Raw genomic sequence first — 24,179 nt, forward strand, 5'->3', positions numbered from 1 at the left:
TAAAGTATATCAAATCAGATTAAACAAAAAGATGAGGATAATTATGGAAAGTGAGGACATTTGGCTGGTCCTCACTTTTCAAGAGGTTGTTTTGGGGAGTAGGACATAGGGTTAGAATTCGAGTTAGGTTAAGGTTAGGCAAGGTTAAGGTTAGTGGTGATGGTTTTGGTAAGGTTTAGAGGTTTGGGTATGATCAATGGAAATCAGCAAGTATTGCAGTTCAAAGGTGTGTGTGTGTGTGTGTGTGTGTGTGTGTGTGTGTGTGTGTGTGTGTGTGCGTGTGTGCGTGCGCGTGCGCATTTCTATTTTAGCGGTAATTTCCCCAACTTTTATTTCAGTAGGTTTTGTGTGAAATGGACATCTAGGCCTTTTCTGGAGGATGTCCTTATGGGATTACAGTATGGACAGACGCCATCGGCGAGGCAATGCTGCATGGTTTGCAATAATTTAATCTATTTATCCTTGCACGGCCAGCTTGAATCTGGCCTGGCCTCCATGTACGCCAACAGAGCTAACAGACTGATCTAACCTATAGTCAAGCAACACTAATGGCTGGCTGACTGACTGACTGACTGACTGACTGACTGAGAGAGAGAGGGAGGGGGAGAGTTGGAGAGAGGGAGACAGTCTGGGAGAAAGAGACAAATGGGGAGAGACACTAATGGACAAGCATGAAAGTGAAAGTCACTGAAAATGAGATTTCGACCATAATCTGTTTACAGATGTCTTCCCCATACTGTAGATCCAAAGGCAGATGTCACTTTAGTCACTGTTCTTATTCGAACAATAGCCATTTGAACAGTTTTTGTGACTGAAGCCCCTGCCATCTGTGCAGTGTGCACCAATAATGAACCCTCATTTATAGTGACTTAGATATCTTGTCACGTGATCCAAAATTGAGGTAAACTGGGTCTGCTCAGAATTATTATTCAGACACAGAGCATGGTTGGATATTAATGGCTTCATTTCTCCCAATAGACCTGTATGGAAGCATGCATTTGTTTTTTCTCCACTCATTTATTCAGGGTTTTCCTTTAATTTGTCACCCTTCTGTAACTCTGTATATACTACTGTATATATCATGTAGAGAGAGGGAGACAAATACATTAAAGCCCAATGATGGTGCTGCTTACCGAAAATGTGTTCGAGCGAAGAGAGAAAGTGAATGCTTTCGTTTATCACGACACTCCACCGTGTACAAGCTGTGAGAAATGTTTAACAGATTTAAAAGCTCTCAAACGCTTCACCTTACATCTAGCAATTTATTTTTCTCCCACTCCCTCTTCTCTTTCTCTCTTTCTCTGATTCCCCTTCTTTTGTGCCTTATCTCCTTTCCATTTCCTTCTTTCTCTCTGGTCATATCAGGTTCATCTCTTGATCCATGCCACCCCCCCCCCTCTTACACTCATCTCGCTGTCTTTCCTGATATCTGTGTGTGTGTGTGTGTGTGTGGGGGTGTGTGTGTGTGTGTGTGTGTGCGTGTGCGTGTGCGTGTGCGTGTGCGTGTGCGTGTGCGTGTGCGTGTGTGTGTGTGTGTGTGTGTGTGTGTCTGTCTGTGCGTGAGTGTGCGCGTGTGTGCGTGCGTGCGTGCGCACAATGTGTGAGTAAGACCTTTTATTCTGTGTGATCTAAAAATACTCGCTTTCATTCAACAGAATATTTTATCAGCTTCTATCTCTTTCTCTGTATTACTTCCTCTTTCTTCCATCATTCTACCTGTCTGTCTTCATGTTTCTGCTTTGCTGTCTCTCTCCCAGTCTCTCATAATTGTATTGTTGTATTGTTCCACCATCAGAGGTGTGTGTGTGTGTGTGTGTGTGTGTGTGTGTGTGTGTGTGTGTGTGTGTGTGTGTGTGTGTGTGTGTGTGTGTGTGTGTGTGTGTGTGTGTGTGTGTGTGTGTGTGTGTGTGTGTGTGTGTTTGTTTGTGTTCAAAGCCCTGTTAAAGCATTGTTTGTCTTTCCATGGGCAAGCAGCTGTTGTATTTGACAGTTTGATTGACATATCTTAAGTACCCAGGTCACTAACACACGCACACACACACACACACACACACACACACACACACACACACACACACACACACACACACACACACACACCCCTGGTGGTTTCATTGATCTGGAAGATCAAGACTGTGCTTTAGGTTTGAAAACCTCAGAGGTAGAAGATTTACTTTATGTATACTCTTTCTCATGGCGTGGGAAACAAACTGGTCCTAGGCAGAGAATGAAGTAACCACGTGAATCCCATAGGAAATGAATTGTAATGGCCGCGTCCCTCCGCCTCCCCGCGCGATTTCGAGAAGTTGCCGCCCGCAAATGTGTGAGCAGCCCCTAGCTATTCACAGACGGACGGACGGACGGACAGGGGCGAAAACATAGTCTCCGGAGACAATAAATGTATGTGCAATCTTTTTTTTAAATCTATAAAACAGAATAAATAAAAGGCAATTAGGAGATTTGTAAACAGGAGAATTGTGCATTTACTGTTAGGAGTACAATAGTTATTAAATGTATTTAAAGGTAATTGCTTTGTTTGTATGTGCCGTAGTTCTTCGTACCGAGATCAACTTTGTGCACATAGAGCAGGAGCGCACATTTGATTACAGTGGACATCCTTCTTCTGTAACAGCTTGCTGCTGTGTTTGCACACTACTGTACTTTTTTGTCTTTGGTCATGTTTTCAAATTATCTTTTGGTAATTGTAATCTGTGGGAAATATGTGTCTCTACAAGGGGCAGGTGGTTATAACCTGTCTGTACTCTCTTGGGAGGCTGGTCTGCCTGTGGTGGCCCTTCTCCATTGCGAGACTGTGTTCACTGAGTCTGTACCTACCTAGTCAGGGCCTTCCTTAAGGTTTGGATCAGTCACGGTGCTCTCACTCACTCACTTTTATATTGTTTTTTGATTGATTGATTGAATATTTTATTAGGCAAAAAATGTAAAACAGCACAGTTACATTTAAAATACTTTGTCTAACAGGTCCGTTCATAAAAGTCCTTGCGGACTTGTTTCCAATGAGGGCCTTGGTATTTAATTCATAGGCATATATAGTGGCACCACAGTTCAAATATCATTACAAAATAAACAGCCAAAAACAATATATAACACTATTGTTATCTTTTTTCCATTTTATTTTTTTCTCCTCTTTAGTCGTTATGCCAATTCCCCTCCCTTTTGTATAGTCCCTGTTACTTACTGCCAACATCTACTGTTTGGTCACTTTGAAATAAAAAATTCAGCTAGCCATTTCCAGGACTTCCTACCTGTGTCATCTGTCTGAGGTGGTCACCCACTTAAAGACGGGGTGCCGTGATTTTCAGTGATTTCTTCCCCCCCTAAAACATAATCATCAGGTATTATGGTTATACTAGGAGGAAGATCTTTTTCAAAAAAGTGTACAGAAATTGTTAAAATTATGTTTTTATGTGGACACGCCTCCAGTTCATTAAGTATACCTGGTTCTCACCTTAGCACCTCCGCCACCACCTAAGCACCACCCACCTGTCCTATAGTCCCTCCTCCTCCTCATGCCCACACCTGTTGTGTTCTGATAATGAGGGGGAGGGTACATTTTTACTATGTCACTAAAGGGCTGTTTTTCTATTGGTACGTTTGACCCTCAAGGTTTCAGCCTCCAGGTAGAAACTCAAAATAGTCAGAGAAGACATAAAACACCATAAAAACACCACCAGGGGCTTAATGAAGTTCTATCAACCTCATAGACACATGAAAAACAGAAAAAGTGCAAAACCATGGCACCACCTCTTTAAAACCCACCTCCTGCCCCTCTGACACGATTCCTCTCATCACCATCTGCCCCCTCATTCTGGCCATTATCAACAGCTGTTTGGAAACGGGAGTTGTGCCCTCCAGCTTTAAAGGGATATTTCACTTTCAAAAAAACTTTGGGTCATTTTATCGTCTACTCACGCTTTTGTGAGCCCCCCAGACCGTTTTTAAGTTGCTTGATTTATTACTTATATATTTGATATTCATTTTATCAGACACGCCCCCTTCCCATACAAACCCATTATAACTTCAAACTCCATTTTAACCATGTTAGATTCATCAAAAACACCCGTCCTTGGTTCTGGTGACTCACCCTGCCCTCCTAATATGCGAGGGGCCCGTCTTTTTTTATTTATTTTATTACATTTTTTATTGTATTTAATATTTTTAATTTTCAAAAAAAAAATATTTAAAATAAATTTAAAAATGTATTGAAAAAACACGGCCCCCTCGCGTATTAGGAGGAACTTAAGCAACTTAAAAACGGTCTGGGGGGCTCACAAAAGCATGAGTAGACGATGAAATTACCCAAAGTTTTTTTGAAAGTGAAATATCCCTTTAAGCATGCCACCATTACTTTAAAAACCTGGCCTTGACCCCAACGATCACAACAATTATAGACCCATCTCTAAGCTGCCATTCCTTTCAAAAGTTTTAGAAAAAGTTTCTCATCATACTTATATTCATTCACTATCCTGGACAAATTTCAGACTGGGTTCAGAACCCTTCATAGAACAGAATCTGCGCTGCTAAAAGTACACAGCGACATTCTTTTAACTGTTGACTCCGATTCCCGTGCCAAGTAACTAAGTACATTTACTCAAGTACTGTACTTAAGTACAATTTCAAGGTACTTTTACTTCACTGGAGTATTTCCAATTGTCTATACTTTTCCTTCTACTCCACTACATCTCAGAGGCAAATATTGTACTTTTACTCTACTACAATTATTTGAAAACTTTAGTTACTAGTTACTTTGCAGATATGAATTATTACATTATAAAACATACATTAACCAATTCAGCCCTACTTTATACATAGTCTATTTAAAAATAGCCGATCTGCTATTTTCAAACATTTTAGTACTTTTGCTTTTGGTACTTTAAGTACATTTTGATACCAATACTTTTGTACTTTTACTCAAGTCAATTTTGAATTCCGGACTTTTACTTTTACATTGCATATTGATACTTTTACTTAAGTAAAACATGTGAGTACTTTTTCCACCACTGGTGCCATCTTAGTCCTCCTTGACCTTAGTGCAGCCTGTTATCGATCACACCACTCTTTTAAAACGTTTAGAGGATGAGATTGGCTTTAAATTAGTTCGCCTGACAATAGAGCGTCGCAGTTCCCGCCCACTTCCTGTTTTTTTTGGTGCCGGAAGAAAAAACTCAATGCATTTTTCCATTGACATTTCCAAAAATATTTATATCTATTAATTTAAGCCTCGAATCAAGCCATCATGACATGACATGAATCATGACCATAAACGTTTGATTCTGTGATTTTTTTTTTTGTTGAAAACGGCAAAACAAAGGGTATTTATTAAATATAGTATATCATATAATTAAATATAAAATAAAAAAAAATCACAAAAAACGTTTTATGGTCATGATTCATGTCATCTCGTGATGGCTTGATTCGAGGCTTAAATTAATAGATATAAATATTTTTGGAAATGTCAATGGAAAAATGCATTGAGTTTTTTCTTCCGGCACCAAAAAAAACAGGAAGTGGGCGGGAACTGCGACGCTCTATACCAGCTCTCTGACAAATCTGTTTAACTGCCTGGAAGACATCAAATGCTGGATGGCAACAAACTACCTCCAGTTAAACAAAAATAAAACTGAGGTAATTATCTTTGGCCCTCCAGCCTCAACCGCCCGTCTCTCCCAAGCACTTGGCCCCCTGCGGGAAAGTTCGGCTCAGTAAAAATCTGGGTGTCTTCTTTGACGCAGACCAACAAGTTAGTAGTGTTGTTAAGGACAGTTTCTATATTACCCCTGTGCTGGCACAGCTGCATTGGTTACCAGTAAAACTTTGAATTGAGTTTAAAGCTTTACTCTTTGTTTTTAAAGCTATTAACGGTCTAGTCCCTCCATACATTTCCGATCTGATAAACTCGCCTCCTGCCACTAAGGTTACTTAGATCATCCACTCAGAAACTCCTTTCAGTTTCCCCAGCAAACCTCATTACCAAAGGTGACCGGGCTTTCTCCCTGGCCGCACCTATACTCTGGAATAATCTCCCATTCCACATTAAGGCAAGCCCACCTTTTTTCTCTTGCTTTTAACACAGTTTGAGGTCATTGTCTGTTGTTGTTTGTTGTTGTTTTGTTTTTGTTTTCCTATTACGTTATATGCTTTTATTATTGCTTTGCTAATAGACTACGGTCTATATGTTGCTCTTGTCTCTTGGAAAGCACTTTGGGTCAACTGCTGTTGTTTTTAAATGTGCTATATAAATACATTTGACTTGACTTGACTTGACTTGACTTGGTCGACTTGGCTTGGACATGGAATCATTAGATTCATCATCTTTTTTTCACCTGACAGTGAGGAGTTCTTCAGCAAGGTATGCTGAGTCTATAGAAGAAGGGCACTTATTTCCTATGTATTCATTATTCTATGGGCCATTAATATTTTAAAGCATACCTAATTACAGGCACATTAACAGTGGGCGCTAGGCTAAAGAAACAAATATTTAAAGAGTTAGGGCCCGTTCACCGTCTTCAAGGTAAAGGATCACTTTATTGGGTTGACGTTTGGATCCTCACAGGATCTTCATCAGGTCAGTATAGTGACCTGATGAAGATCCTGTGAGGATCCAAACGTTGTCAACTCAATAAAGTGATCCTTTACCTTGAAGTCCATTAATATTTTAACCCAGCAATACTTGCTTAAGTAGGCTAAACAGGCTAGAAAGCATCACACTGTACACGCTACAATGACTTCTATCACCAGTTGCGCAGCAATTTTTTTTTTTTGTTTAGTTTTTTGCACAAAGACTGTCATATACCGTATATCCTGGCGAAATGCGCGGAGGGTATGAAAAACTAGATACCCGACCCCAGTCTCCACAGTGGTGGGCAAGTATTTTACCCCTGTGCGGCTACATTAACCGAACACCACTCACTCACTCACTCACTCACTCACTCACTTACTTCATTCAATCACTTCCTCTCCCCCATCTCTCACACACACACACACACACACACACACACACACACACACACACACACACACACACACACACACACACACACACACACACACACACACACACACACACACATGCGCACGCACACAAGCACATTTAATATCGAGCCTTTTTGTTAAGTTGCTGTACTACAGCATCTGTCAGACTAGTACAGTGTGAGACCTCCCTCTAGTGGCAGGAAGAAGGTATTACTGACTAGGAAGACCTACTGTAGCTTTTACTACTTACTGTTATTGTAGTCTTTTAGCAAATCATGCATAGATAACCTTATCTAAGATTAACTATAATCCTCCAATATGTTCAACACTGGCATTCTCCTTGTAATCCTTTGAAAAACACCATTTATTATCAAATAGTATACCTTGTCAAACAGTGTGTATCTATACATTTGTAAGGCCTTGGTAGTCTTCAAATATTATTATTCATATTGTACAGTGGACAGAAATAGAATGTAGTGAATGGCACATTGTAGCCTACTTGAGTTGGCTTTAGTTAAAATTATTTACAATCATTTACATTTTAAAGTATTAACTCGTAGAAAGCAATAATAATACTTAAGTTAAGTTAGTTAATACTAAATTGTACTAAACTGTAAAATGTAGTAAACGAAATCATACGTATACTTATAAGGATGTAAAAAGACTCAATACTCTACGCCCCCCCCCCCAAACAACAACAACAACAACAAACAGCAAAATATATCAAATGAAAAAAGCAGGAGAGATTTGTACGGCTGTTCTCCATTCAAAATAAATAATAGATTCAGTGCTCATTTGCTTCATGGCCTTAAGTGTCTCTGATGGCTGAAGGCCATAGTTAATGTTGTGCTGCTGTTTGTAGCTTGGGGAACAGCTCCACCGCTAGCCTTTCATCAAGGGTGAAGTGAGGTGTTGCCATGGAAACGCTAATCAACTCTGCGTTGTGGAGCCGGAGAGGCATGGAAGAAATTGACAGAGAGAGACCGCGACTCACAGCAGCGCTTGAGGATTCAAAAGCTGAGAAAGAGGCGATAAAAACAAATAAGAAGGTGCGAGTCAAAGATACAGAGAGGAGGGAAGGATGAAACATAGAATGGCTGGTTCAGAAAGAGAAAATAGGAAAGTGAGGAAGATAGAGAGAAAAGATAAGAAAAACTGAAAAGACAGCAAGAGGAAATAAGCGAGAGACCGAGGGTATGAAGAGATGGAAAAAAAGGAGAAAAGTTGACAAGAAGAGAGACAAAGAGGGTGAGGAAAGATGAGGAAAAGGAGAGAGGTCAGTCTTCAGACAACTCCAAAGGACTGTCTACTGGTCTACGCAACCTTTACCTCTGGCCTTGGATCAGAGATACGTGTGAAGAAGGAGCCACCAGAGAGAGAGGACAGAAAAACAAAGAGAATGGAAAAGCTGACAGCTTGAAGAGAGGCCAGGGGGAGGGAAGGATGGAAACCAGGGAGGGAGCAGGGGAGGTTAACATCTCGGCAGGAGGTGTGTCGGTTCTTTTACAGAGTGGAGGAGCGGAGGCAGGGGAGGAGGTGAGAGTGGGGGATATAGGAAGAGGGAGAGAGTTGTTTGAATTAGCTGGAGAGAGAGAGAGAAAGAGGTCTGTGAGATAGGAGTGGATAGAATTGTTAAACTATTTGCTGATGTCCACAAGGATAACTGGTGAGACACAACAGGTGGATGTTTCCAAGGAAGGTGACGCATTAACAAAAGTCTGAGAGACAGTAAGAAGGATGTGCTGGAAGATAAGAGGAAGGTTTCTTCAAATCAGGATTATTTCAGGCTGAGCACCTGGACTGATTTAGGAGTAAATGATTCTTAGATACAACCAGGATATTATTAGGACATTATCATGATTATTACGGGTTATTTTTAACCAGTTTGCATAATTGATTATTGGTTATTATCCAATCAAATCTGGATTCTTGGCTTTGTAATAGAGGGTCATTTGACCAGACCAGACAGGAGAGAGAGACAGAGGAGCAGAGCTGAGAGAGAGAGAGCCGAGAGAGCCGGAGCTCAGCTTTCAGGACGCTTACTCTAGGCTCTTATCAAGACCATCTGAGCACCACGCAGACCACAGGGAGGAACTGACACTCAGCCTCAGGACAAAAAAAAAACGGTAGAAAGGGGACAACAGGACGTCCGCTGTCATATCATCCGGTCATCTCATCACAGGACCGCTCATCGGAATTGGCAGCAGGAGGATTATAAACACACTTCAAAACCACACATTGGAGCCGCACCCTGACCTTCTGAAACATTCATGTCCCCTTTGATGACACCCTGAGACACTTTGCTTCAGGGTCCATCCACTGGCTAGCCTAGGGTTACATCCTACGGTGTTTGTCTGTCTCCCTGCTGTCCTCCTGTATCGGTAAAGCAAATACTAAACATCATCTTGACCAGAAAGAAAGAGGATTTAAAAGACGGAACTTGTCAGCATGGGCCGACGTAGGACGAGGTACAGAAAACGACTGCTGGATGCGGGAAGATACATTTACCGTTGGGTGACTGGCACGCTGTTACCAGGTACTTTTAACTCAAATTAGTTTGCTTTAACCATGATAATTATGACGCCTGGAGCTTTTTGTGGGAAAAGATGTAACATCAAACTTTTTGATGTTACATAGCTTCTCTGCAATACATGTATAGATTGTTGAACATGACTGAATTGATTGGCCTTGCTGGTAAATTCAGCACAAACATGGTGTGCCAAATCATGTCATGGGTGTGTTTCTGCTGGTAATGTGGACACTGTCATTGATGGTAAACGTGTGTGGCACGTTGTCAAACGTTTCGAATTACAGTGCACACTGGCTATGAGGTGCAATTTGTTTTATCCTTGTATTTATCAAGGGACAGTTGACAGAGCCCAGGTGCATGTTTAAAGCACCTCCCTGTCCCACATTCACCAGCTGCACTGCTACAACTGCAGTCGTTTGCGTTTTTCCACTATACAGCACCAGAATACCTTGTTCAATACCTTGCTCAACAGCACTTTTGCACCTGTGTCCTGCTTCTATATTCACACATCTACTGCTGCCCTGTATCACCTGAGAAATCACAGAGGAAGCGTAAAAAACAACAGTGTGTTGATTATCTACGAATGTACAGGACATCTGCAGTATAATAGATTATATTTACTGTGAGATGTATTCTAATCCCAGGCCAGACCTGTTTATATATTCTGTAAGATGAATAGTACGTGCGATGAGTAGAGCGAGTCATAAGATGCTCAAGGCATTTTAAATGGCACAAAAAGCTATATTAGGTGCTGTGTATTAGTGAATGTCTAACATATCACTGCCCAGGTGCATTTCAAGAGCCACTGTTATTGTCACTCCAAGAAATGTTTTGCTACAGCTATTTTTAAGTGTACCTTTACACAGACTCCATGGTAGTGGACCATAGAGAGAAAGAGAGCACATAAAAAATAGAGATGAGAAGGAAGAGAGCGATGGCTGTCCTACTTAGAGTATACCTGGAACGTTCCACTTGTAGTTTAAAGGTTATTGTTACTGGTTTCCCTGTAATTGTACCCATTGCACTGACTGCACTTCGTCAGCTGTTGCTGGCAGTATGCTTGTCTGCTACACCAAATGGAAGAGCAAAATTAGAGAGATTAAGATACCATGTGTATGCAGTATATAAAGTATATATATGCACACACTGTATATACTGTATATACTGTGCTCACGCATGCACACACACACACACACACACACACACACACACACACACACACACACACACACACACACACACACACACACACACACACACACACACACACACACACAGTATACATGCAGTATATAACATAAAGAGAGAGGTACATGTACTGTAGAGCTATTTCACATTACAGTGTGTGCAATGCATGGGTCACACCTATAGACGCTGTTGCTGATGATGACAACATAACACACAGAGGAAAGGGCAGGAAGGGAAAACTGCTCCATGTTCTGTAACCTACAGTATCACCTTATAGAAAGGAGGATCTCCCTAATAGGAAACAGCTGTTGTTACACTGATAGGAAACACCTATCACTTTAGAGAGGAAACATACATGCAGTTAAAATCAGACATGCAGTTAAAATTTTCAGATCTCATTCCAAGTGGCTATGTCTGCCTTCCAAAGTTTGCGGGCCCTGGGTAGGCAACCCTGCCTGGCGGAGATCTGTGCTCAGTAGGGGTGTGCCGATACACTAATTTCACCAAACGATACGATACGATATTTGGCTCACAACTTCGATACGATTTCGATACAATACGCACTTTTTTATTATGAAAATATATGGGGGAGAAAAAATGCAAACAAATAATTCTGTTTTTGCATTATTCAGACGCAAACTTTTAGCTTTTCAGCTACAATAGCCGTTTTGAATCCAAATAGGGCAATAGTGTGACACCTGACCCGAAAAAAACAACATGTTGTCCCCCTTTTCACCTCGGGGCTGTTTGCATGCCTGATTATTATTATTGTGTAAAAAAAATACACAATAACACTCCTGATGAGTGTAACAGTGGTGTGGTGAATGATGAGATTTTTACCCGCTTAGCGAAAGCTGCGGGTCTATGAAGAGGCAGACCTATGACTCATCATTCGACAAATTTGCATTCGACAGATTCATTTGCATTCGACAGATTCATTTGCATTCGACAGATTTGTTCGACAGATTTGCGTCATTGGCTGTCGTTTAAGCCAATGGGATACTTTCCCATACTCTGAACGGGCGGCCTCGTCCTCCCAAGCTATGGGACTATGCAGTCCTCCGAGCGCTAGCCGATTTTGGCTAATAGTTAGCTTGTATGATGTTACTAACTAACTGTTTTTAGCCAAGCGCGCTAATGTCCGCTCCCCATTAGTTATCGACGCAATTCGCGTTATTACTCTCTTAATTTTCATGTATTGTACATCCCAAAAAAATTTTTAACCATGTTATGGTGCTGTAATGACTTTATATTTTCTCAACATAATACTGTCTTTCACACGGGCCTTGGAAAAGAGGATCACTTCCGCCATTTTCTTCTTCGTTGGTCTAAACAATGACACGGTTGCCAGATTTTGAGAGAAGCAACCAGGTCAATGAAAACAAGCCCAAAGACTTAAGTGACTATTAGGCTACATGAGCACTTTAAACCTATATGCATCGGCTATTTGATAATAGACGACTTGTCAATAGCCGATCTACAAGCTCACAACAAAATAATAACAAATAACAAGCAACTACCTACATTTACAAGCAACTTCACAGAAAACAAGGTCGCTTGTAATTAGTATACATGGCAACACTAGTACGAGTACTTTTCCCACCACTGTTGCTGTTTTTAACATGACTGCCCTGTTTACAAATGAATGAATACACACTACAACCAAGGTTACTGTAGCAACATTTTTCATGTAAGGTATGACGCTAAAATCAGCTGCATTTTATCAGAAAAAAGCTGATCTACAAGCTCACAACGCATCGCCGCCTTGTGAGCTTGTAGATCTGCTATTTTTTATTATGACGTTTTATTGAATACTTCATTTACAAAAGACATTAATGAAACCAAATGGACCCATTTGGGTTTTTCTTTCATGTAAGCCAGTAGTGAAAAGGGCCAACTTGCAGTTATGCATTACAACTCAAGCCTAGCTGTTTCAAACAGTGAAATCAAAAGACAAGTTGTGCGCTTCACTTTTATAAAGGGTTAGGGTTACATTGCAGTATTGATACTTTTACTTAAGTAAAACATTACAGTACTTTTCCCACCACTGTTGATGTTTTTAACATGACTGCCCTTACGCTACCTGTATTCTATGGACTCACTTCGTTTATTGTGAAAATAGTTTCTTTCTTTCATACATAAATGAATACTAACTGGTCACCACCGGTCTTTTGTCCAGGAACAATGCATACAACACTATCAACCAGTCCTCCTGGGTGTGTGTGTGTGTGTGTGTCTTCATTTTTGTTGTTCATACATTTCTAAGTGAAACACTGTAGTTTTGACTTGGGTAAGGGTAGGCTACATTATGAAGTAACTATATCAGCTGGTGAAAATAGCAGATCTGTGAGATTGTAGATCAATTATTTTCACTATCATTGATATTGTACACACACACACACACACACACACACACACACACACACACACACACACACACACACACACACACACACACACACACACACACACACACACACACACACACACACACACACACACACACTTTATATTGGTAGCCAACCAATGAACCTCTGTGGAGTTATTTTTGTTGCATTCGAATGGCTGAGATTTTATTTTAATGACAACTTTTACATTTTGTGCTGCAGATTGGGGCAAAAATAGCCTGCCGCAAGCGGGTATATTATGACTTTGTCATTTCTTGTTTAAAAACATCTACCAGTACATATTACCCCTATCCCTCTATCCACTGGCTGCCAGGATGGTTTAGAGTCAATTTAAAGATTCTCCTGTTTGTTTATAACGCTTTAAATGGATTGTCTCCCCTCCTACATTGCTGACCTTTTAGCCAAAGGTTAAAATGTTCCAGGTCCCTCAGGTCAGCTGACTTGGGACTAGCTGTCCCGTGGACCAGGCTCAGGCTTTTGTTTTGATTGCTGATTATAAGCCTTTGAGCTGTATGTCTTGTTGTGTCTATGGTTTTTGTGATTTTAGCTACCTCCTGGTCTGCACAGCGCTTGGTCAATGAGATTTGCTTTAAAATGTGGTTTAACCTTTATAAATACATTTTATTTGACTTGGCAAACACACATCTCTAAGGTGCTCTAGCAATTTCACTTCTTTTGCAATTTAGCAGTGAGCCCTCACTCTTCCATAAGACTCTTTCTAGTAGTTTTAAAACCCACTTTCTTGACCTCTCTAACTGTATGTCCCTGACACTAAAATAGGTAATCCTGCTGTTACACTTTTATACCCTGAGAGTTAAATTAACACCTATGATTTTACTGGGTACTACTAATAACAATCTTACAACTTTTCTAAATACATTATGGCTAAAAATAAAGAACATACCGTACAGAAATGATACACAACAAAACACAAGACATATCAAAAGTGGGCAAAATCCAAAAATCCAAGCACATCTGTAAAAGTGCAAAAGATAATGGTGGTTTTACTATCCTAAGCTCTTCAGTCGTGTCATTTCACATTCTGGTACGAAGGCCAACAGTTTGTATTTGTACGGCTCACATGGGGCCAAAGCCAGACCAGCAAACTAATTGCTTTTATAAGCAAAATCTTTTATAGTGTAAACATTGTACTGCAGTTTGGTTAGTATTTTATTCCTGTTACATGATGTAGGCAACATAAAGTGGACAGTTCCATCTTAATTACTTAATCATAGAGTATAAAATATATATTACCAATAGTGCATTCATTGAACTATTAGTCACCATATTTGATATGTATCATGTACTAATATATCATACTAATATATATCATACTACTCCTAGTACTGTATAGTATTGTGTAGTATACAGTATATGCAAGTAATGTGGAGAAAACGGATCATGTAGTTATGCTGTCTCCCCCTCTAACCTTTGCTGTGATTGGTTGTTTCCTAGGGAACCCTCCATCTAAAGCCAATAAAAAGACCATAAAGCAGCGGCTCCTCAGACTCTTGCCATGCTGTCGCTCTTCCTCCAGCCCCTCCGTCAACCAAAGCAAGTGCTTGTCTCTGGATGTCTACTCTGTAGGCTGGACCCCCGCACAGCCTGTTCTCATTACAAAAAAAACACTGTCCCCATGAAACCAAGTCGTTTTTCCACTCGTGTTGCTCAACAAAAATAATGTATTTCCACCTGAACAACAACACAGTATAAGTTGGCCTTAACACAGAACTTTTTAAATAACCTAGTCCCTGTCACTCACTAGTATACAGTATGAGAGCGCATACTCCTGACTTACTTTCTCTCTCCCTCTCCTTTCTGTTTGACGGAACCCCTGTTTTTCCAGCTACCAGACTACCTGGCCTCATTGCAATTAGGCCCCAATATCCCCTCGGAACTGAGCATTTTAACATAGAATGTTAAGCTAAAAAAAGACTACTCTATGTCCTACTTCTCTCTACCGCTCCTGGCCCCGTATTTCTAGACACCACAGTGGTCCTTTTTCCCCTCACTCTGACCTCACAGACTAACCTATTCACTTTCATCGTCCAAAGCAAGCTTTAGATCTCAGATGTTTGACCCCACAGTCAAGACCCCACACTCTTAGTACTTTGTTTGTCAAAAAAGATTACTTTTTATGGGGTCGGGACTCGGGAGTCATTATTTTTTGTTTCCTACAAATATTTGTTTAATAATTATTTCAAAAGACTTTTCAAACATAAAAAATTAAATAAAATTTGAAAGACTTTCAGATATATAATTAAAAAAATTATAATAATACAAAAATCTATACATTTTAAAAAAATGTTTAAGCAAAAGTGAAAAAATTGTGTAGCTTGTAGATCTGCTATTTTCACTATTAATATGTTTAAGTGGTTAATTCATAAAGTATTTTTGTACATCTGGGTACATTTATCTTTTGGGTCTCCGGCTGAAAAGTTTGTGTCTTAGTAGTACACCAGCTCTACTGAGGTTCCCACGAACCCTGAGAAATGTAACGTAGAGGTTCAGCTGTACACCCTCATGGTGTGACAGAATGTGACTGGCACTGTATGTGTTTCTCCTCTCTGTGTCTCTCAGACTTTGAAGCAGATGAAGCAGAAAATGCGACTCTGCGTTACAGACCAGATGGCATGGACAAGCTGCTGCAGCAGACCAACTTCAACAAGAGAGAGCTACAGATACTATATAGAGGCTTTAAAAATGTCAGTCACACGCACACACACACACACACACATGCACGCACTCACGCACGCACGCACGCACGCGCACATGCACACGCGTGAAAGAAACCTAGAAACATAGTTGACTGTAGATCTTCCGACCCTCAGTAATGCTATATCACCATATTTCAGCTAAGGTCTTGGAAAAAGACCACTAATAACTACGTGGATGAGTGGCAGCATCTTTGAAGAAGTTTAAGATAACTCACTCACACAGAGAGAGTGCCCTTCTCCAAGACACCAATGACCTCCTTTTAACAGCAGACTACTGGGGATTGTTCTATTTTACTTCTCTGAACTCAGTTTCTGTTCAATTCTTAGAGCACGTTTATTTTAATTAGCATTCAATCGATTGTGTTGCGGCTTGGATTTTGGTTTTAAAGAATAAATGTAACTTTTTTTATATTAATGTTATATAATCATTCAAATCTCTGTTTTGTTAATTATTTGGGAACCCACTTGCAATATCCTCAAGGCCCTCAGGGCCCACAGGTTGAGAATCGCTGGGCTATAGCAACCTACTTTCTACGTACTGCTCCAGCATCAGAACGCTGCAGCCAGACTTCTTAATAGGTCAAGGAAAAGAGAGCACATCACTCTTACCTGCCTCATCCTTACACCGGCTGCCAGTCCACTTTAACCACATGAACCCTGTTTACTTTGTTTTTGACAGGGTCCCTCAGGAGTCTATCCTTGGCCTACACCAAATCTCTTCACTTAGAATAGCTGACCTACAAGATCACAAAGCATCGCATCGCAACGTGTTTTGAAATTCTAGATCTGCTATTTTTGCTGAATCTTTGCCTATTATGACATGCTCAGAATAGGCGATGATTTTTGATGAAGGTTTGTGAACCTTCATCATAAAGAGTTCACAAACCGTTCAAAACTGTTTTGATGAATTAAGCGTTTTAGTTTTTTTCGGACTGGCAAACCATAAGTTTAGGGTCTTCTAGGCCAGTGGTTGATCACTTTTTAGAGGTATCCACATTATTGACTGTCTACAGTAACTACATTTAAAATGATTCAACATTTTTCAAGATTTTTCTAAAATGTTCCAAAATAGCATATATACAAGCTCACATGTGAGCTTGTATATATGTTATTTTTGAATAGCATGCTTTCCCGGTTTTAATGGGTTAAACTGCTTTTTAGGCAGGGCCCCAAAACAATGGAGCAATGGAGATGCCGTCTTTAAGAAAATCTCTTCTAGAATCACACTTTTATGGAATTGCTTTCACCGTTTGATTAGACATTTTGCACTGTGCCCTATATACTGTACCTTTTTAGGCATCCATTGGTAACTTTCGCACTCATGTTTTATTTACTGTATGAATTGCTTTTTTTGCTTGGTGTGTGTGTTTCTTACTGCTGTTTTGCATTTTCCTGTGCAGGAGTGTCCCAGTGGTGTGGTGGATGAGGAGATTTTTAAAAACATCTACTCCCAGTTCTTTCCTCAGGGAGGTCAGTTATTTTTTACTTCGCTCAATTTTTCTGTTTCACACACACACACACACACACACACACACACACACACACACACACACACACACACACACACACACACACACACACACACACACACACACACACACACACACACACACACACACACACACACACTGTTCTCTACTGTGTGAAAGTCTGTAACTGTATTAATCTATTAATCTATAATATATTTTCACATTTATTGTGATTTTTTAAGACTTTATGGAATTACAATAGATAAATAAATCCATGAATAAATACACATTTAAGAAATAGTGAAAATAGCAGATCTACAAGCTCGGCTACTTTCACTATTAAATAGGAATTGGTGCTTAATTCTTAATATATTTTTAACTTTGGGTCCCGGGGATACACAAAATGTATGTTTTGGGTCTGAAGCTGAAGGTTTGGGATCCCCTGAACTAGAGTGAAAGGTGCCACTACCTATCTGAGCGGTCACTGTACTGTACTGTATTTTCTCTTCCTGTCAGATTCCAGTATGTATGCTCACTTCCTGTTTGAAGCCTTTGATACCAACAACAACGGATCAGTCAGCTTTGAGGTGTGATCTCATTGGCCTCTACTCTCCAGCTTTAACACGCTTTGCCCTGCTCGGTGTCTCGCCTCTTACCCCGTGGTTTATTCTACACAGTACAATCCAGATTGTTCATTTACAGTACCTCTGAGAGCCTTAACCCATTAAGACCTTAGGCCGATTCTACAAATGTCTTCTAAATCACAGTTATTTTAATTTTTTTCTAAAAACAGTTTTCTGAAACACTTATGTTGCTATAATATCAGTGGTTCTTTTTCTTGTCAAGGACCCCCAAAATTACATGTATTTGGCCGCGGACCCCCATCTCAAAATATGTAGTTCCAGGGACCCCCCAGAAGCAAAAATTTTAGTTACAAATGTTCGCTTAAAAAAATATACATTCAAAGATTTGTGCAAATTTCCAAGATTAAAAAAAAATAGCAGATCTACAAGCTCATAGCTTTTATCTGCTATTTTTAAATAGCCAAAGTATAAAATAATGGTTAAAGTGGTTGAAATCTAAAATGACAGATGCTTTCCTGGTCTTAATGGGTTAAATTAACACTTCAGATGTGTTTGTATCAATCATTATTCCTTGTGACGGGCCTTTCTGTTTATGAACTTTCAGTTGCTAAATGCTAAAACAAATGTGATTGAGGTTTACCTGCTGGGCTGATAGATAATGCAATGTTGTCTGATGGTTCTCTACCAAGGTGTTTCACAGTTAGATTATCAGACTCACAAACTAAACAAATGACTTACAGGCCGGCCTTCCTGTTGTAATTAAGTCAAGTAGCATCTGAAGATTAATATTCAACTAAATTAAAGTTATTTGTTTGGACTGGGAATTTGAACGAGTCAATTTGTGTGTGCAGTGCCTTGATCTTTCTGTGTGTTTGTGACGGTTTCTAAAACGATCTCTCTCTGTTTTTCTCCCTTCTTCCATGAATCCATTCATTTTTCCTGGTGAAGGACTTTGTAACAGGCCTGTCAATCATCCTACGAGGCTCCGTCACTGACAGACTCAACTGGGCCTTCAACCTCTACGACCTCAACAAAGATGGCTGCATCACCAGAGAGGTGACCAGGGCTCACTCTCTCTCTCGCTCTCTCTCTCTCTCTCTCTCTCTTTCTCTCTCTCTTTATCCACACTCTCTCTCGCTTTCTCTCTCTCTCTCTCTTTTTCTTTGTCCCTCCCTCCCTGTATTTGTGTTTGTGGATGCACATGAAAACCCTGTGTTTTTAAAGGTTCTATGACATTCATTTTCACTTTTTTTATTTTTTATGTTTTTTGGGGGTTTTTTGGGCAATTACACCCCAAAAATCTGAACTTTGAACATTCAGTGGATTTTCTGTGGTCTGGGGTTTTCTGAATAATTAGGCTGAAAAGTAATCTGAGCTTGGCCCTTCGGCAGTGAGGTCACAGACGATTAATCCCGCCCACTCTCCTCCTCGCCCCTCCCCTCCCCTATCCTTTCCTTTGGGGGGGGGCGGAGCAGAGGCGATGATTGACAGGCAAAATCCCTCAACAGCGACACCCGCAGGCAAAGATTTCTTTTTTCATTGCAGTTGAAAAGGCTTTAGAAATGTGAGAGAAAAACACCTGCCATGGATCAATGGAGTGGATTTTTTTGTTAAAACTTTCTATACACGTTTGAAGGACCACCTTTAAGCCCTAATTATACTTCGTGTATGATGGTGTCGCACTGCAAAAATATCTGCAAGCTCATATCACGTCACATTGTGATGCATTGTGAGCTCTATATTCACAAATGTTTTAATTGTTTGACAAATTGTAATTTTTTAATAATAATAAAAAAAAAGGTTGGCTATAATGACATGGCAAAAATAGGGACGCCAGGTTGAAAGTGGCTATGAGCGGTCTGACTTCTGTAGTCCTGTCCACAACATATTTTTTCTCCCCTCTTTCTTGGTCCTGTCCAGGAGATGACAGACATCATGCGTTCTATCTATGACATGATGGGAAAGTACACCTACCCCAATATTAAAGACAACGCATCCAAAGAACACGTTGAGCTCTTCTTCCAGGTAAACAAAGCAAACACGAGCCAGGATATTAACCGGACAACAATGCAATGTGATAGTCAAACAAAGAATGCGAAAGGCTCTTACCCAGACTATGAGCATGATGATTGGATATCCAATTATCTGATCACCAGGCTGGATAATAGACCTTTTTCACGGCAGCCATATTGACATCAATAGTTGTGTAATGTTACTTATGATACTAATTAAGGTGCTGTTCCGTGTAGCAGAGCCTTTCCACGGCTCGGCTTGTGATTGGCTGAGACGGGGGACGGGGGGCGCTAATTTAGCTTTAGGTGATAAACGATTCTGTCCACCACGGCTTGCCAACATGGCTGTCATGAAAAAGATTTGTATCATGGGAGGGAAAATGCGGAGAGTTTTATAAAATGTGCACCACAAATTTAAAGCAGGAGTAGAGTATACTCTCCTGAAACTTCATCGTAAAGAGTTCACAAACAATTCAAAACAGTTTTTATGAATTAAGATTTTTAGATTTTTTTCTGACCGGCAAACCATACATTTTGGGTCTTGTGTTCATACTCTTCTAGGCCTTCAATGGTTCCGTTTGAGTTCAATGTTAAAGCACATTGCTACAAAATGACAGTCAGGTTTTGGTCATTGTGTTAGCCACTGTAACATCCTGAGTGTCAATTTAACTCTGAGAGTGTAAAAACATTAAATCAACACATAAGATTATACAGTGCATGTAATGTATGCCAGGTTCTGTGTCCTTCAGTTTGTAACTTGTTGAAGTTCTGTGTTTCATCTCAACAGAAAATGGATACGAACAACGATGGAGTGGTTACCATAGAGGAGTTCTTGGACTCATGTCAAAAGGTCTCCTACAATATATACCCTATATACTTTGTTGACCTGAGTCCCCCAGGGATCTATAGTGTGCCGATATATCGTCCCGCGATATATCGCGATACGTTTTCGTGACAATATGTATCGTTTTGGGGGAAAAAAATATCGTTTAAAAAATCTTTTTTTTTTTTTTTTTACAATAATAATAATCAGGCATGCAAGCAGCCCCGAGGTGAAAAGGGTGAAAACATGTTGTTGTTTTTCGGGTCAGGTGTCACTATTGCCCTATTTGGATTCAAAACGGCTATTGTAGCTGAAAAGCTACAAGTTTGCATGTCTGAATAATGCAAAGACAGAATTATTTGTTTGCATTTGCTTTTTTTAATATATTATTTGCTTTATATATATTTTCATAATAAAAAAGTGCGTATCGTATCGTATCGAAATCGTATCGAAATTGTGAGCCCAATATCGTATCGTATCGTTTCGTGAAATTAGTGTATCGGCACACCCCTAGGCCCCCTCCTTTTTCCCCCTGTACTTCTCTTTGTGAAAAATAGCCAGTCTATAAGCTCATAACGCAACGCATTGTGAGCTTGTAAATCTGCTATTTTCACAGAATGTTCGCCCCCAAATAGGGACGCTAAGTTTCATGTGGTGAATTTCCAGGTGGGCTTGCCCGCCGTCCGCGGGGCCCATGAAACAAACAATTGATCTGACTTCCTTGAAGTTCTAGATCCGGCAATGTACATCTTCAAAGCCCTGACCGGGCAAAGACATGGTAATCTGTGCTCCTCCTGTGAGGCAAAGGGAGGCGGGTGGAACGCCTCCAACTCCACAGGAACACACTGTATCAGGGTATTTTTAGGTACAAACCCTGGATTGGGTTTAACAATCACTCTCGAACTGTGTGCACTCCGGGTGTAATGACAGTGCATGAAGATCACTGACACGTTTAGTGGTCACTAAAGCCATCAGTAATGCTGTCTTGAGTGATAAATGTTTCATGTCCACCTGACTCAGAGGCTCGAAAGGTGACTGGGTCAGAGAGTCCAATACCAGGCTCAAATCCCAGGTTGGCACCAGGGACTTTGATACCGGCGACAGACGTCTGGTCCCTTTATGAACTGACAGATAAGGAGGTGTTGACCACCGTCTTGTTATCAAAGCCAATATGGCAGGCCGAAGTAGCCGCCAGATAAACTTTTAACGTGGAAAAGGCCCTGCCTCTATCCATTAAGTCCTGTAGAAAAGACAGAATGTCCTTCACAGAGGCTTGGAACGGTATGGTGTGAGACAAACATGCGCCACTTCCCGTCATAGAGTTTCCTCGTAGACTGGGCTCTCGCACTCTGAATAGTAGAGATGGCGTTCTGGGGTAATCCCATAGTACTCAGATTCATCCTCTCACAGGCCAAGCCCAGAGAGCCAGATTCTCCGGCTGAGGACAGAATATCTCGACCTCTGCTTGCGTAAGCATGTCCCTGCGTAACGGGAGCAGCCACGGGCGGTCATAAAGGAGAGTTGTGATCTCCGACACCCGTATACTGTGGCGATGATACTGGTGGCCCGGGGGCCACCAGTATCATCGTTAATCCCTGGGTTCTCACTCTGAGCCGATGACATCACTGAAATGTTTCTTAATCTGCCTGCTGCCTTCTAAATAAAGTTTTTCTTTTGTTCTTTTGTCCCTTCCATCCAGGATGAGAACATCATGCAGTCCATGCACATGTTTGACCATGTGATTTAAAGGGCACAGTGGGTGGACTTTGAGCGATCATAATGAGAATTTGCTCTCCCGTCCCATTCCCTGGACTTTCTGGAACTGTTTTGCAGTAATGCCCCTCCTCCCACCCCACCCAACCCAGCCCAGGGGCGGGACTACGCAAAATACACCTGTTGAGGGAGAGGGAGGGGCTTATACCAACCACTTGTGGATCCCTGTACTAACTAAGTACTGTTTTTTATTCATGACCAAGCACATAATAACAAGAATGAATTGATTCATCACTGGAGGTGAGTGTGTCTGATTCTTAAAGGACTGGAGCATTTCACTGAGCTGTACTGAACACTGCACGGGACAAGTGATGTCCTCCTGATGACATCACTGGGAGAGCAAATTCAAGCTATTAACTTAACCAATGATGTAATGTGAGACATCTTGATCATTTCATGTGTAAATGTGAGTTTACTTGCAGAATAAATGTAATTTTTTATTTCTATGAAATGCCCTTTTAAATTACAATCCTATGGCAGTGGTCCCCAACCTTTTCTGGATCAGGGCCCAATTGTGGTTCACCCAAAAAATTACTTATTCTCTATCAATTACACACCCTATGAAGCATTGAATTCATGGAGATTTTTTTGTTTTTGTCACATTCTTAAGCCAATAATTTGATTACCGGCGGAAAGATGCTAATGTATCCGGTAGGAGACTCAAAGAGTCTCCTTTGAGTCTCCTACCGGAGAGACCGCCGGTCATCAAATTATTGGCTTAGGAATGCAACAAAAACATAACAATCTTAATGAATTCAATGCTTCATAGGGTGTGTAATTGATAGAAAATAAGTAATTTTTAGGGTGAACTACTCCTTTAAGTGGTCAGATGGGTGAGCCAAGTACATTGTCAGAGCATGTTTATTTTAATGATCAATCAATCGATTGTGTTCCGGCTTGGATCAATGGAACTAACATAGAAGGCTATACTTACTTTCGTTTCTTGCCAATTATCTGGGGGCCCACTTACAATATCCTCATTGCCCACTAGTGGGCCCAAGCCAACAGGTTGAGAATCACTGTCCTATTTTGTTTTGGAATTCTGATTTACAGTTAAAGCTCCAGTTCGCAATTTAATGGTTGTAATGTTGTGTAAAACGTGTTCTCAACAAAAATGTCTCCAATGCTACGGAAGCTCTCGCCACCCTGGTTGCCAACCTTTTGAATTATATGCTTCTATGTTTTTTCTAGTTTTAGACAGAGTTCTCTCCTACTCTTTATCCTTTTTTTTCACATTAGAGTAGTTTTTCTGCCACTGGAACCCTTGCTCAACTGATTGTGCTCATTCACATGTAGTGCGTCAACACTTTGTGTTGAGGCACTATGTGAATGAGCACAATCAGTTCAGGTGTAAATACTAAACTCAGGCCAAGTCCCTGATTTTAGAGTGGAATTTAAGGCTACTAGGGTGATGCCCGTTCGGAACGCATGCCCGCTGTACCCATTGTCAGAGTAGTACTATGCTTTGTGCAATATCCATTAGTACATGGAGGCCAGTCTATACACAAAGTTTTCTTTAGATCGGTCGGACATTCTTGAGATACATGAAGTCCAAAGAGATTTATTCCACGTCTTTATAGATCGATACTATGGTGTTGGATTTCTCTCACGGAAGCTCTTCATCACTACCAATTAAGCATGACCATTGATTGACTGATATCTTTTTATAAAAAAAACTGTGA

General features: G+C 40.6%; 1 pseudogene across 1 annotated transcript in view; it reads left to right on the plus strand.

Annotated features, from left to right (window-relative positions):
* LOC308104705 (A-type potassium channel modulatory protein KCNIP2-like) overlaps window positions 1-22,535 on the plus strand; it is a 24,334-nt pseudogene extending 1,799 nt beyond the window's left edge. The window contains exons 2-9 of the transcript XR_013935056.1: window positions 14,575-14,677; window positions 15,700-15,824; window positions 17,237-17,306; window positions 17,822-17,892; window positions 18,838-18,945; window positions 19,810-19,914; window positions 20,689-20,751; window positions 22,424-22,535. The product of XR_013935056.1 is annotated as an A-type potassium channel modulatory protein KCNIP2-like (transcript). The remainder of the gene's footprint in view (window positions 1-14,574; window positions 14,678-15,699; window positions 15,825-17,236; window positions 17,307-17,821; window positions 17,893-18,837; window positions 18,946-19,809; window positions 19,915-20,688; window positions 20,752-22,423) is intronic.
* Window positions 22,536-24,179: the final 1,644 nt, after the last annotated feature.

The sequence above is a fragment of the Gymnoscopelus braueri genome (assembly GCF_963280865.1).
Source record: "Gymnoscopelus braueri genome assembly, chromosome: 2".
Taxonomy (NCBI): Eukaryota; Metazoa; Chordata; class Actinopteri; order Myctophiformes; family Myctophidae; genus Gymnoscopelus; species Gymnoscopelus braueri.